The sequence below is a fragment of the Vicia villosa genome, linkage group LG7 (genome assembly GCF_029867415.1).
Source record: "Vicia villosa cultivar HV-30 ecotype Madison, WI linkage group LG7, Vvil1.0, whole genome shotgun sequence".
Classification (NCBI taxonomy): Eukaryota; Viridiplantae; Streptophyta; class Magnoliopsida; order Fabales; family Fabaceae; genus Vicia; species Vicia villosa.
Window position 1 is genome coordinate 132,945,522 of NC_081186.1, and position 14,531 is coordinate 132,960,052.

Below are 14,531 nucleotides of genomic sequence, written 5' to 3' on the forward strand. Positions count from 1 at the left end.
CTCCCACTCTATCCTAGGGTTCCTATGGTTCACACATAGCCTGGGTATTGGGCCTTTTACCTCTTGAAACACCCACCCAACAGACAGAGATCCAGCCAGTCCAAAATATGATGCAGAAAAGTAAAAGCGCACATAGAATGCAATGCAAACAGGTAAATATGCAAAGCAATAAAACACCCAAAGATAAACACACAAGCACTAGAACCGACTCGCTAAGTCCGGACCCGCAATAGGTCGAGACATCCCCAGCAGAGTCGCCAGCTGTCGCTACCGCAAAAATTAACAGAATCACCACTAACATATTTATCCTGAAAAGGAAGGGAATGCCAGCAAACCACAAAACAAAACAACGGTCTCACGACCAGAGAAAAAGGGTAAGGGAGTCGGTTACGCGAGGGGAAGGTGTTAGCACCCCTCGCGCCCATCGTACTCGATGGTATCCACGCCTGTGTCTAAAACTATGGGTGTGTAACAAATCTACGCTAATCTGGACTAAAATGAGTGCATAATGTAGGGAAAAGAAAGGATTGTGCTCGCACGGGCCCTACCCCGCTGCCTACGTATCTGTTTTGCAGAATCAGAGCTACCGTAGCTCGGCTAACTAGTTTCTGTTTGTTTTGTGTTTTTTAGGTGAACGAGTTACATTCACACTCCGCTGCTCGACCTTTGGAGACTTATGCTTGGGAATGGAGCGGAAATAACAAGCTCTTAAGAAAAGAAAATCAATGAGTGTGGTTTGTGTTTTAAAGAATGCATGAGGAAAACCTAAGCTAAGGGGGAAAGCTTGCTACCTAATGTTATCATACAAAGGGTACAAGTCTAAACTAGCCTATCAACCTACGGGGAAAAGGGGAAGCAAATAAGAATATCACACAAATGAGCTCCGCTCGTAAAGCAAACAAACCAACGGCACTGGCCGAGTAGTAGAAAAGCGGTCCCGCCATAGCCAAGGGGAGCAACTCAACCCAAGTCAACCAAGCATTAGACCTCGCGAAAATGATCGGGCCATAGACAAGAGGAGCGAATCCCTCTCAGCAACCAAGCCGTCACGGATCGTAAAGGAAAACGGTGCGTGCGTACACCGAGCGTCAACGTCGAACAACGCGAACTATAGAAAAGGCGGGGGTCCGGCTGCATGAACCCTTTTCCTGACATACTCGATAACAAAGATCTTGTGCTGGTTCAGAAGCAAGCAACGTGTAGCGTGCGCTTACCAAACTGACTCGATGAGACTAGGCGGGGGTTGATTGCTAACCCTTTCTGCATGCCTTCCATTAGGACTTAACGGAGTGCCATATAGGACTTATTACACCGTGACTCCCTGCCGCAAAGCACAAATATAAACACACCAACAAAAACAGAGCCTCTTTCGAGGACTTGGCCAGATGCATGTCTAGGTCCTACTTCTCATGTTATAGGATGATGCGGAAAGCGGTAAAAGAGACAAGGAGACAATATCGAACAGATAGCAAATCCGCAATGAGCTAGCAAGCGTAAGCAGAGAAGTCCGGAATACTTCGCGTAAGCCATCATCAAGCAAAGCGAGTCAGAAAGCATCGTCGTGAAAATAAATCACGAGCGACATGTGGTACACGTCGAGCATAACCACACGAGCAACCTGCAAGAGAAACAATCCAGACAATACAGGAATATACATCTCAATGAATGAGAGATCAGATGAATCCCGTCTGGAAGAGGTTTGTATCCCACAAATAAAGTGGAACACGACGTAAGTCAAGTCGTAAGACAAATCGCACTGGAAGCGAATTCGTGTCCCACAAATAAAGTGGAACACGAAACAAGTCGAATCGCAATCGAAGGCTTTCTCGAAGTATCTCGCACATCTCAACAAACAAATCAGTAGTAACAAGGAAGCACGCTATAGAAAATACTAGCAATTAAGTTCTAAGTAAATCCTAAAACAAAATCTAAAAAGAGAAAATTGTTTTTTAAGACATTTTTATCTAGAAGTAATAGAGTAAAACCATCTACAAAACATCTAAATTCCATCATGGAAAAGATATTTTTTATTCATTCTATCATACAAAAAATCTAACAAAACATAGTAGACTCATGGCAATTTATTACCTAAAAGAAAATAGGAAAAAGAGAAACTAAAACTAATATGAATTATGAGAAACAGGGGGGTTTATGCTAAAAAAGGTGTGCAATCAGCAAAGAGGGCGCAGGGCCCAAAGGCTTTTGGCCCAAAGCTATTTTTGGTCAGATTTTTTGTGTCAAAACAGAGGTGCATTGGGCTCATGGGGGTGTGAAGCGCAATAGTCTGTGAGGCCCAAAGAATGTGATCCAATTATGTTCAAACTTTGTACTAAACATGATTAATTCCAATTATCATCCACTAAACTCAATTAATACACAGATTGATACATCTTTAATCGACTTAATGAGTCAGCTAAATTAACATGAAAAAGGACTTAGGGTTTATGTTACTCTACCTATTGGAATCATTTTGAAGCTGACTCAATCTCCCTCCCTCATGAGCTCACGACGGCGCGACGCAGCCGTCCTCTTCTCCGACGAACATTCCCAATCGCCACCATGATGAATCTCACAGCAACAATCTCCTCTCTCCGTCTTCGATTTGCTCTCTAATCTCTCCGTCTCTCTCAGCCTCAAATCTCTCGCGATTCCATCTCTCATCGTCTCAATCTCTCGCTCTCGGATCTTCTTCTTCCTTATTCGCTTTTGTTCTTAATCCAGTGTCTCTGATTCGTGATGATTATGAGGTTGTGATAGTTGTTGCGATGTTGTGCGATTCGTGATGCTTCTGTTGTTGTTGTTGAATCGATGCAGGTTCTGTGTAGATTGATGGTGGTATTACAATTGGTTGAATTAAACGAGGATGGTGCGTTGATAGAAGGATAGAGATGAAGATCGCGACAATTGCCGAAACGAAGTTGTGCGCGGAGATTGATGAAGAAGAGGTCGATTGAAGATTATTGAACGTGTTGCAGGTTGATGAATCTGAAGTTTTGTTGAAGTGTTGATGATGAACACGATTCTGTTATCGTTGAAGAATTGGAGATTGAATCTATGGTGAGTCCGTTACGGTTCTCCCTCTTTCTGTTATGAGTTTTGTTGCGCCATTTTCCTCTTCTAATTTTTCTTTCTTGTAACTTGCGAGGCGTTGTTGTTTTCGTTTGCTGATTGAATATGATGATTGATGAATTTGTGTTACGAGCTTGAAGATTGGGAGAGTTTTCTGTAGCTTTTTTCTGAAGAATTTTGATGAATTCAAAGAGAGAAGGAGTTTGAAGATTGAGATTCAAGAGTTGTGGCTGAAGGTTGGATGAAGATGATGAAGGTAGGAGAAGTGAAGATCCAGAGAGAGTTTTTCGAGTCCAGAGTTTGTTACGATTTCGTTATTCCTTTTGGTCTTTTTCTTCACCTCCTTTCTGTTATTCATATTTTGCTCTCCTTTTTACCCTCCAATTTTCTGTTACTATTGTATTAATTTTTTGAGTTTTTGAACCGGTCTATGGGCTTCGAAGTGCAGTACTGAGATCGAACCGGTTGTTTATAGATGCTGAGAGATTTTTGTAGAGTTTCATTGGCTGCAGGGACCGATCCATGGTGCGAGAATTGATGTGATTCGGAGTTGTCGGTTCGAGTCGGTGATGCATCTGGTCTTAACCAAACTGGAAGCGCAATTATTCTTCACTTCTTTCTCTTGCTTTTTGAACTGATGTAGAGCTATGGTCAATTGAATGGCTAGCGGTTCTTTTTGTCACCTTGCAGGGTTCTGGTGCTGGATTGTATGAATTTGGATATTGAATGGATTTTGGTATATTCTTGTGTAATTTTTGTAATGGGCCTGGACTTGGAAATTTTGTAACTCATCTCATTTTTTATAATCCAATTTTTTGGAATAAATTGTATGGACTTTGACATGTTTGAATGAACTTGAATTTTGGATGAACTTATCAATGAATGTCTCCTTTGAATGCCGAACATAGTCGAAACTTGAATTTCAAGAAATCCCACACCAATTTGATTATTATTTTTTTTAAACTCAAATCCACTTCAAATCAAAAGGAACGAATTCCAATTAATCTGCATCTCTAATAAAAGTCTTTCACTCAATTCGATTCACCAATTCAAACCAACATTCCATGTCAAGCCAAAAATAGTAGAAAGAATAGTGTCCTGTATGCAATGCTCTTTTGAAGCTCATAACCTTGTACCATGATTGGTTCTTTTGCAATTCCCCATAATCCCTTTGACCTAACGATCTCGAAACGATGGAAACTCTTTAATAATTTTTCCTGATTTTTGAACGACGAAATAAACGCCATCCATAACTTATAGCACGGAGAAAGAGGGCAAATTTTGGGGTGCAACAGCGGTGCTTGCGATGATTCATGTATGAAGGTGATGATGGAATCTACTCAATGATGATGAAGATATGCGATGAATAGTGAATTGAAGGAGAAGGATTTTTTGTATCTAATCGAAGACTGATGACGCGCTAGAGATTGTTGTTTGATTCGAAATTGCAGATAGAGTGAGATGATGACGAAGATCGAGTGGAGGCGAATGACGATGAAAGGATCGAAACTATGGATGATTTGCAATGATGTAGGTAACGAGAAATTGCGGTAAGCGTTAACGTTAATCCTTAATTTCTTCTCTCTGATTCAAACTCGCTCACGTCTCTCATATTTTTCCGCTTCTTCGTTCTTGTTCATTGTTGTTGTTGGTTAGATCGATGGAAGTTTCTTTGCAGGATCGTTGATTGATGCTGAACGAAGCCGTGCGGTTCAGAGGATGAAGGTGATTTATCGATGAAGAGATTTTGGTGAGTTCCTTCCAAATCTGTTATTCTTTGTTGTTATCGAATCTCTTCTACTACTGATTTTTTTGTTGGATTTCTGGTGAATGATTACATTGAAGGTGATTGAAGTTCGAGGGGGATTTCTTGAAGATGTGCGTTGAAGATTCCAGAAGATTGAGAGTGAGAAGAATATTCAGCAAGAGGATTGAAGCTTGAATCAGGGAATCCGTTATTGAATGGTTATGGAGATTGAAGATTGGATAATGAAGCTTGAAGATGATTGAGATTGAAGAGAGAGTGAGGATTCAAGAGTTTGTTGGAGAATCAATGGAGAGAAAGTGGTTCCGTTGAAAAGTTTGTTACAGGTGAATTCTCCTTTTTCTGTGTGAGTTTCTGAGTTTATTATATCTCCCTATTATAATTGATGCAGTTTCCCCCTAAAGGTTCTTCTTCTGCGAACCGGTTTTTGAAGTGCAGCCGGTTTATTCACGATGCATAGTTTATAGTGATCCGACTTCTCTTTTAATTGAGTCATGTCGAACCGGTTTGGGTTTTGTTGCCGGTTTATTTGGTTCTCTGGCTCAGTGTGGATTTGCTTAAGGCATATCATAACATGGAAGTTGATGAAGATACTATGGCATGAAGGCTATGTTTTCTTTTTGTGTAATTTATGATTTTGATGAATTGAATTTGAAATGTATGGATATTTTTGTATGGAAATTGAATGGTGTAATTTGGATATTGGGATATATGGATCCTTGTGTACTTGGACTTTTGTAATTGATATTGTATTGAAATGAGTTTTGAATGAATTTTGTGATGAATTTGGATAAAAATTGAATGGGCTTTGCTTTTATAATCGGGACTCCAAGCAATTCAATACCACCTTGATCCGACTAAACTTGCATTAAAAATGACAAACAAATGATTCGACCATAAGGAATTCACAACTTCATATTTCGCACCATGACAAAATTCTTCTTTAATTGACGTGCACAACATGCCTCGATTCAAGGACCACAAAGGGATCATCATATGCAAATTCTCATTCATTAGTCCTTGAGCGGTAAACCATATAATCATGACTTGTACAAGTAATTGGAGAAGACCTTTGCACCGAACTGTCTTAAAAATAACAAAAACTCTTTATTATTTTCTCAATTTTTGAACGACGAAATAAACGTCTTTCATAACTTATAGCACGTATAAAGAGGGCAAATTTTGGGGTGCAACAGCTACCCCTATTCAAACTTCTTGAACTTGACGAATGAAAAACGATCGTTTTGAATAGTCATGGTTGAAGGAGATTTGAATACTAGAATGAACTCGAAATTTTGCGCTCTTGATAATTAACTGATACGGCTTGCAACAAGAAGGACCAGGCAACCCCATTGCTGAGGGAAAAAACTTCAATTTGTCTGGGCACCAAGAGAAGGTCGACATCTTCGGTTGATCTGGATATCAAAACGAAATAGACGTCTTTGGCCGATATGAATATCGGTAATAAGAATGTCTTCAACTGATCTGGGGACATCAGTACAGAGCAGACATGTCTTCTTCTGACGAAAATAAATCGTCATGTGGGTGGACATTCTCAACTGATCGGAACCATCAGGAATATGTCCTTCTACTTATCTGGGGGCATCAGGAAGGAAATGGATATCCTCAACCGATCTGGGGGCATCGGGAATTTTAAAGAATGCTTTCAACTAACCTGGGGACATCAGGAATGAGCAAGCAAGTCTTCTTCCAACGAAAATAAATTGTCAGGTGGGTGGAAGTCCTCAACTAATCGGAAACATCAGGATTGTGCCTTCTACTGATCTGGGGGCATCAGGAAGAAAATGGACCTCCTGTAAGTATAAGAGTGCGCCTAAGAGGGGGGGTGAATTAGGTTTTCAAAAAATTTAATCGGTTTTATGAGAATACTTCTAATAATTTTTGGTTAAGTGTTTGAAGGTTTTTGTAAGGTTCTTTTCTTTTCTTTGGTAATGGTGATGAAAGCGATAAAGTGCGGAAAAGTAAAGTACGCAACGATATATACTGGTTCCCCTCACAATCCGAGAGTACTCCAGTCCCCTTTCAAACACGAAAGAGATTTCACTATAGTTAGAATTATTGTACAAGCCTATGCCTACTATCTAACCTATAGGGTGATCAAAGGTTCTTAACACCTTTAAGATCAATCAACACTAATGTGAATGAAGAACAATCCTCTTCAAACACACCACTTACTTCCAACAATCCTGGATAGTAAGGAGATAATTTTCTTTGAATTTTTACAAGAGATTTAGATGAAGTTTGTATAGCACTATCAATCTTGTATTGATCTTCTTCTTCAAATAAACAATTCTCAAAATGAATATAAGTGTTCACAATGTATGCATGAAACTTTAAATGAATTCTCAATGAAAATGTGTGTAGAAAGTTTCATATAAAAATTCTAGTTTGTGGACACTTGAAAATAATGAAATTTATGAGTATGAATTGTTAATGAAGAAGGTGAATAATGATTCTGAAATATGTAGTATTTATAATGTGTCAAACACCTCTTTGAATGGTTACTTTTCCATGAAACAATGCAATGATCAAGTGGTAAGAAAATGGATTCGTTTGAATAAGATCATGCAATGAAAAAACACACTGGTTCAGTAGGAACCGGTTCCTACCTGGGACAACCCGGTTCCTGCTGAACGTTACAGCAGAAATTTCAAATTTTGAACTGAGGAACCGGTTCCCACCTAGGGACAACCCGGTTCCCCATAGTAAAACACATAGAACTGAAAACTTAGAATGCTGGGAACCGGTTCCCCCATAGGGACAACCCGGTTCCTAAAACCTTTATTTTGAATTTTAACTTTGAAAAAGGTTTTAAATGAACTTTTGAAGGATGACACTTTGTAGTATGTTTATGATATGCATGGAAATATATTTGTGAACAATTATATGTCAAAGTGAGTATTGTTTATACCTTTGACATTTTAGCTTGATTCTTGAATCTTCACAATTTCTTCAAGACTTTGAAATGATGTATTTTTGCTTGATACTTGAAATTCTTTTTGCACATCCTTTATAAAAGCTTGATGTCCATATTGTCTTCATCAAAACACACTATGCTTGAGAAGCTTGCATTTACATTCTCCCCCTTTTTGATGATGACAACCAAGTCTTGAAAATGTTTTGAAAAAGTTGTTTTGTGCTTTTGAAATTATGTTGAACAATGCAAGGCTCCCCCTATGTTAGAGACTCCCCCTAAATCCATGATTCCTTGATTTATGGTGATGAGTTTCATTTGATAATTTTAACAATGGCCTGCATTTTTCTTTGAAACAAAACAACAACAAAAACACATGCATATTCTTCTCCCCCTTTGTTATTATCAAAAAGGATGGGGAAAAAGAGAAAAAATATATGAAATATAACACAATGTGAAATACCACAAAGATAACACAAAATGAAATACTACAAACATAACATGATTTAAACGATACGAAACGTAGTTTTTTACGATTACAACACAAACACAAATAGTCCTAAACATCACGAAACATAAATGGAACAATGTCTAGAAAACATAAATAAAAACTAATAGTAGAAAGAAAACATAACATAGAAATGTAAAGCACATAATTTAGTCACTTTCATCCATTTGTTCTTCATCATCATCCTCTTGTTCATCTTCTTCTTCACTTCCTTCCTCTCCCTCATAATGAGCCAAGATACGCCTTTGAGTCCGTTGAATTTCCCGCATTTGTCTTCTCATAAGGTTATGCTCATAGTTATTCTCCCGCTTGTTGTTATCAATAGATGTTTGAATAGAACAAAGCTTGGCAAACATCATATCCATTGTGTATCCACCTTCGGGAGGTTGAGGGATTTGTGGCACGGCCGGTTCGAAGTCAACTTTGTAGAAAAATCTACCTTCACGATCCGTAACAATTCCTGTATTTTTAAGAGCGGTAGCGGTGGTGATAGCACACTCTTGTTCATCCATATTTTTCTTTGGTTCCCTTTGGAGGAGAACACCAGCATTCCGAACAATATGAGAGATGGCCCTTGCATAAGGTAAGCCTCCTTTAAGGGAAGCCATAAGCTGCATGTGGCGCATAATTGAAAGCGCCCAATTGACTTCAATGCCACGCCTTAGAGCAAGCAAAACCATCAACTCGAACTCATTGACCCTGGAATGGTTAGAATTCTTTGGAAATAAAACATAAGCAATGATAAGATGGAGCATCCTATCACTCACCGATAAGCTTGAACCGAACATGTTAAACTTGATAGCAAGCTGTTGGCGAACTGTGTCGCGTTGAGTTGGTCGGCACATATCCACAAAAACATCAATCTTACTATACGGTTGCCAATCCTCCGGGATGTTACCTTGAAGGAGCACTAAACCTTGAGATGGAATTCCTAACACTCTTCCAAATTCCTCAACATCTAAGCATATATCTTTATTTGAAACTTTTGACAATAATGTGAAATCATCAAATTCATCGGTCACTATCCTAAGATTATGATAAAACTCTCTAACCAAATCCGGATAATAATCACCATGGTCAAGCACAAAATTAGCGACCCCTGCAGTAGCTAGTCTAGCCGGAAAATTGAAGCTGTGATTAGGGAAATCGGGAAGTTTACCGTATTTTGCCGGAAGGAGTTTCCGACTACGAATATTGAAAGTGAGTCTCCGACTCTTGACAGTTGGTTGGATCTCTTGAGGATCTTCACTTGTCTCTCCAATTTTGTTCTTTCCCTTTGCACTTCTTGAAACTTTGGGTGCCATTGTTGAAAGGAGTTGAAAGTTAGGGTTTAAGTTGGGATTTTCGGATTTGATGAGTGGAGGAGGATTGGAGTTAGATATGTGTAAGAATGGAGGATTATATAGAGTTTTGAGGTAGTGGGTAATAAAGATTTATGGGTTAAAGTGAGATAGTGGAGCTTTGAATGGGGTTTGACAATGGAGGTGGAAGGGTGTTTGGAGAAGATGAAGATGAATGTATGTGAATAATGAAAGTAAATGTGTGGTTGAATAGAGATAAAGAGTAATAAAGTGATATAAAAGAATAAGTAAAAAAAAAAATAAAGAAAATAATACGTACAGCCACAGTAAAAGCAAGAAAAAATCTGAAAAAGTACGTGGGAACCGGTTCGTCCCTACATGGGAACCGGTTCCTGAGAAACACAAAAAAGCACGCCTCTGGAAATTAGTATGGGGAACCGGTTCGTCCCACATGGGAACCGGTTCCTAGGCTGAAAATTTCCAAAAACTTTAATTTTATGAAATATAAAGCATACATATCATACATAATTACCAAGTCATAATGAATGAACATTTATAAAGCATTTTTTAACTTAAAATATTTTAGAAACGTGTACCTTTGATGTATGAAAATGACGAATAAATTTTAAACATCACCTTCGTCTAAAATTCCAAGCTCTCGTCGAATTTTGTAAAACGATTCTTTTGGGAGAGGCTTGGTGAAGATATCCGCAAGTTGATTATGAGTATCTACAAAAGTGACTTCAACATCTCCTTTAAGCACATGATCGCGAAAAAAATGATGTCGAATGTCTATGTGTTTGGTTCTTGAATGCATAACCGGATTCTTTGTAATATTTATAGCACTTGTATTGTCGCATCGAAGAGGGATACATCCGAGATCAAGTCCGTAGTCACGAAGTTGTTGCTTAAGCCAAAGAATTTGTGCACAACAACTACCCGCTGCTATGTATTCTGCTTCGGCCGTACTAAGAGCAACACATGCTTGCTTTTTACAAGCCCATGATACTAATGCATTTCCAAGAATGTGACAAGTACCACTTGTGCTTTTACGATCAGTTTTACATCCTGCATAATCCGCGTCAGAATAACCAATTAAATTGCAAACACTACCTTTAGGATACCATAAGCCAACGTTGGTTGTTCCTTTGAGATACTTCATGATCCTTTTAACTGCCATAAGATGTGATTCCTTTGGATTTGCTTGAAAGCGAGCACAAAGACAAACACTAAACATTATGTCAGGACGGCTTGCCGTCAAATATAATAAAGAACCAATCATACCTCGATACTTAGTAATATCAATTGGAGTACCGGATTCATCTTGATCAACATATGTACCGGAGCCCATTGGAGTATTCATTGCTTTACAGTTATCCATATCAAACTTCTTCAATAATTCTTTACAATATTTGGATTGATTGATAAAGATTCCATCTTTGAGTTGCTTAATTTGTAGTCCAAGAAAGTAGTTCATCTTTCCCATCATAGACATCTCGAATTCTCCTTGCATCATCAATGAGAATTCCTCACACATTTCTTTGTTAGTCGATCCAAAAATGATATCATCAACATAGACTTGAACCAATAAAGTGTTACTTTTGATTTTCTTAATGAACAAAGTTTTATCAACCTTACCCTTTTCGAAACCCTTTTCACACAAAAAATTGCTAAGTCTATCATACCATGCTCTTGGTGCTTGCTTTAAGCCATAAAGAGCCTTTCTCAACTTAAAGACATGTGTAGGATTCTTGAAGTCTTCAAATCCCGGGGGTTGTTTGACATAGACTTCTTCATTGATGTAGCCATTCAAGAATGCGCTATTGACGTCCATTTGATAAAGCTGAAAATTTAATGAACATGCATAAGCAAGTAAAAGACGAATAGCTTCTAACCTTGCAACCGGAGCAAATGTTTCTTCAAAGTCGATTCCTTCTTCTTGATTGTAACCTTGGGCCACCAATCTTGCTTTGTTTCGAACAATTATACCATTCTCATCAAGTTTGTTCTTAAACACCCATCGAGTACCTATGATGTGTTTATTACTTGGTCTAGGAACAAGTTCCCAAACTTGATTTCTCTCGAATTTTAATTCTTCTTGCATTGCATTTATCCATTGATCGTCTCCTAAGGCTTCATCAACTTTGGAAGGTTCAATTTGAGAAACAAAAGCCATGTGTAAGCAAGCATCTTTGAGATTTAATCTTGTTGCAACTCCTTGACTAATATCACCAATAACTTTATCAATAGGATGATCTCTATGAATTCTCCATTCTTTTGGTAGATCATTGGTGTTTGATTCTTGTTGTACACTTTCTTGTTGAACACTTTCTTGTTGTACTTCCGGTACCTTCATAATTGTATCATTTGAAAGTTCTTCCGGTGCCTTCACAATTGTATCATTTGAAGGTTCTTCCGGGGGTAAATCTAAAGGATCATCATCATCACAAACAACTATTTCCTCTTTGGAAGTGTTAGTCTCATCAAACGATACATGCATAGATTCTTCAATAGTTAAAGTTCTTTTATTATAAATTCTATATGCTTTACTAGAAAGAGAATAACCAAGAAATATACCTTCGTCGGATTTCTCATCAAACTTACCAAGATTGTCTTTGTCATTGTTGAGAACAAAGTACTTGCATCCAAAAATGTGAAAGTGAGCAATGTTTGGCTTTCTTCCTTTGAAGAGTTCATATGGAGTCTTCTTTAAGATAGGTCTAATAATTACTCGATTTCCAACATAACATGCCGTACTAACCGCATCCGCCCAAAAATATTTAGGAAGATTTGCATCACTAAGCATTGTTCTTGCAAGTTCCACTAGAAACCTATTTTTCCTTTCAACTACTCCATTTTGTTGTGGAGTTCTTGGTGCTGAAAAATTATGAGAGATACCATGTTCTTCACAAAATTCTTCAAACGATGCATTTTGAAACTCTCCACCATGATCACTTCTTATGGATACAATCTTTAATGATTTTTCATTTTGGATTTGTTTTGCACACTTCTTAAAGGCTCTAAAAGCATCACTTTTCTGCACAAGAAACAAAGTCCAAGAATATCTAGAATAATCATCAACAATAACTAAAGCGTATACATTACCTCCGAAGCTTCTTGTCCTTGATGGACCAAATAGATCCATATGCAACAATTGAAGTGGTCTTGTTGTAGTCACCACATTCTTTGGTTTGAAAGATGATTTGGTTTGCTTTCCCTTTTGACAAGCATCACATAGTTTATCTTTGACAAACTTTATCTTAGGTAAGCCAATAACAAGATCATGTTTGGTTAACTTATTTAAATGATCCATATGAATATGGGCTGCTCTCTTATGCCATAACCATGATTCATTATTGTTTACCAAAAGACATTTTACTTTCAAAGATAAATCATTTAAAGAAATCATAAAAATGTTATTAATTCTTGTACCTTTGAGTTTTACCTCATTGGTGACATCATCGATGATCAAGCATTCCTCTTTGGTGAATTTGATCTTGAAGCCTTTGTCACAAAGTTGGCTAATGCTTAGAAGATTATGCTTTAGTCCTACAACATAAAGAACATCTTCAATGGATGTGAAAGGTGGTGCACCAACTTTGCCTTTGCCAAGAATTCTTCCCTTATTGTTGTCTCCATAAGTGACAAAGCCCTTGGCCTTTAACCTTAGATCTGAAAATTGGTTTAAGTCACCCGTCATATGCTTTGAACAACCACTATCTAGATACCATAGGTTTGAAGTGGTCTTCAAGCATACCTACAAAACAAATTAAGTTTTGTTAGGTACCCAAATGGCTTTGGGTCCATCATAGTTAGTTCCTTTCTTCACCCATACATAATGTCCACTAGGAACACTAAAGTTCCTTACATAACAAGCATTGGGTGTGTGACCAATAATACCACAATAAAAACAAGTAGGTTCAAAGTTACTTCTATATCTAGGAGGATAAGATTTCTTCTTAACAAAGTTCTTCCTTTTAGGATAATGTTGCATTACTTTAGGCTTGATCACTTTCTCTTGAATTGGTTGGTTACTAGCCTTGACAAAGATAGTCTTGTTGGATGTTGGTTTATCAAATTTAGAGAAACCAAGTCCGCTCTTATCATTGGAGTATCTTTGTGTGCTAAGAACATTTTCCAATCCAATTTGCCCTTTTTCATATCTTTCTAAAACACGTTTTAATTGGACAATTTGGAAGGAAAGTGATTCACAATTCTTGCATGCAACATTATCTTCTTGAACACTAATCATTTTTTCTTTGTCATCTTTATGTTCTACTTCAATTATCTTAACCTTCTCTTCTAACGATGATATTATTTTCTTTTGAGATGAGATAGTTTTATAGAGAATTTTGCATTCTTTTAATAATTCTTCTATTGCACCTTGCGCACCATTATCAAAAAGAGAATCATCATAACTAACCTCGCCTTCTTCATCGTCGGAGTGGTGTGATGCCATTAGTGCTAGGTTTGCACTTTCGTCACTATCGGAGTCCGATGAGGAACTTACTTCATTATCTTCCCATGCTATGTAGGCCTTTTTATTTTTGAACTCCCTTTTGCCTTTGAATCCATTCTTCTTCGAAAGCTTTGGACATTCCGGCTTTATGTGTCCTTGTTTCCCACATTCATAGCATGTAACTTCTTGTGATGAAGTGGATGCTTCTTTATCTTTATGCTTTGAGAATTTCTTTCTTTTGACATAGTTAGTATTATCAATATTATTTTTATTACCAAAAAATTTGCCTAACCTTTTTACAAGAAGCAAGAAGTTTTCATCTTCATCCGATGCATCTTTCATTTTGCTTTCTATTGAATCTACTTTTAATGCAATGCCTTTGGATTTCTTCTCTAAGTTCTCATGCTTTTCCAATCTTCCAAGTTCTGTCTCATATTCTTGAAGTTTTCCAAATAGTGTTGCGGAAGTAAGTTTTGATAAATTCTTCTTTTCGG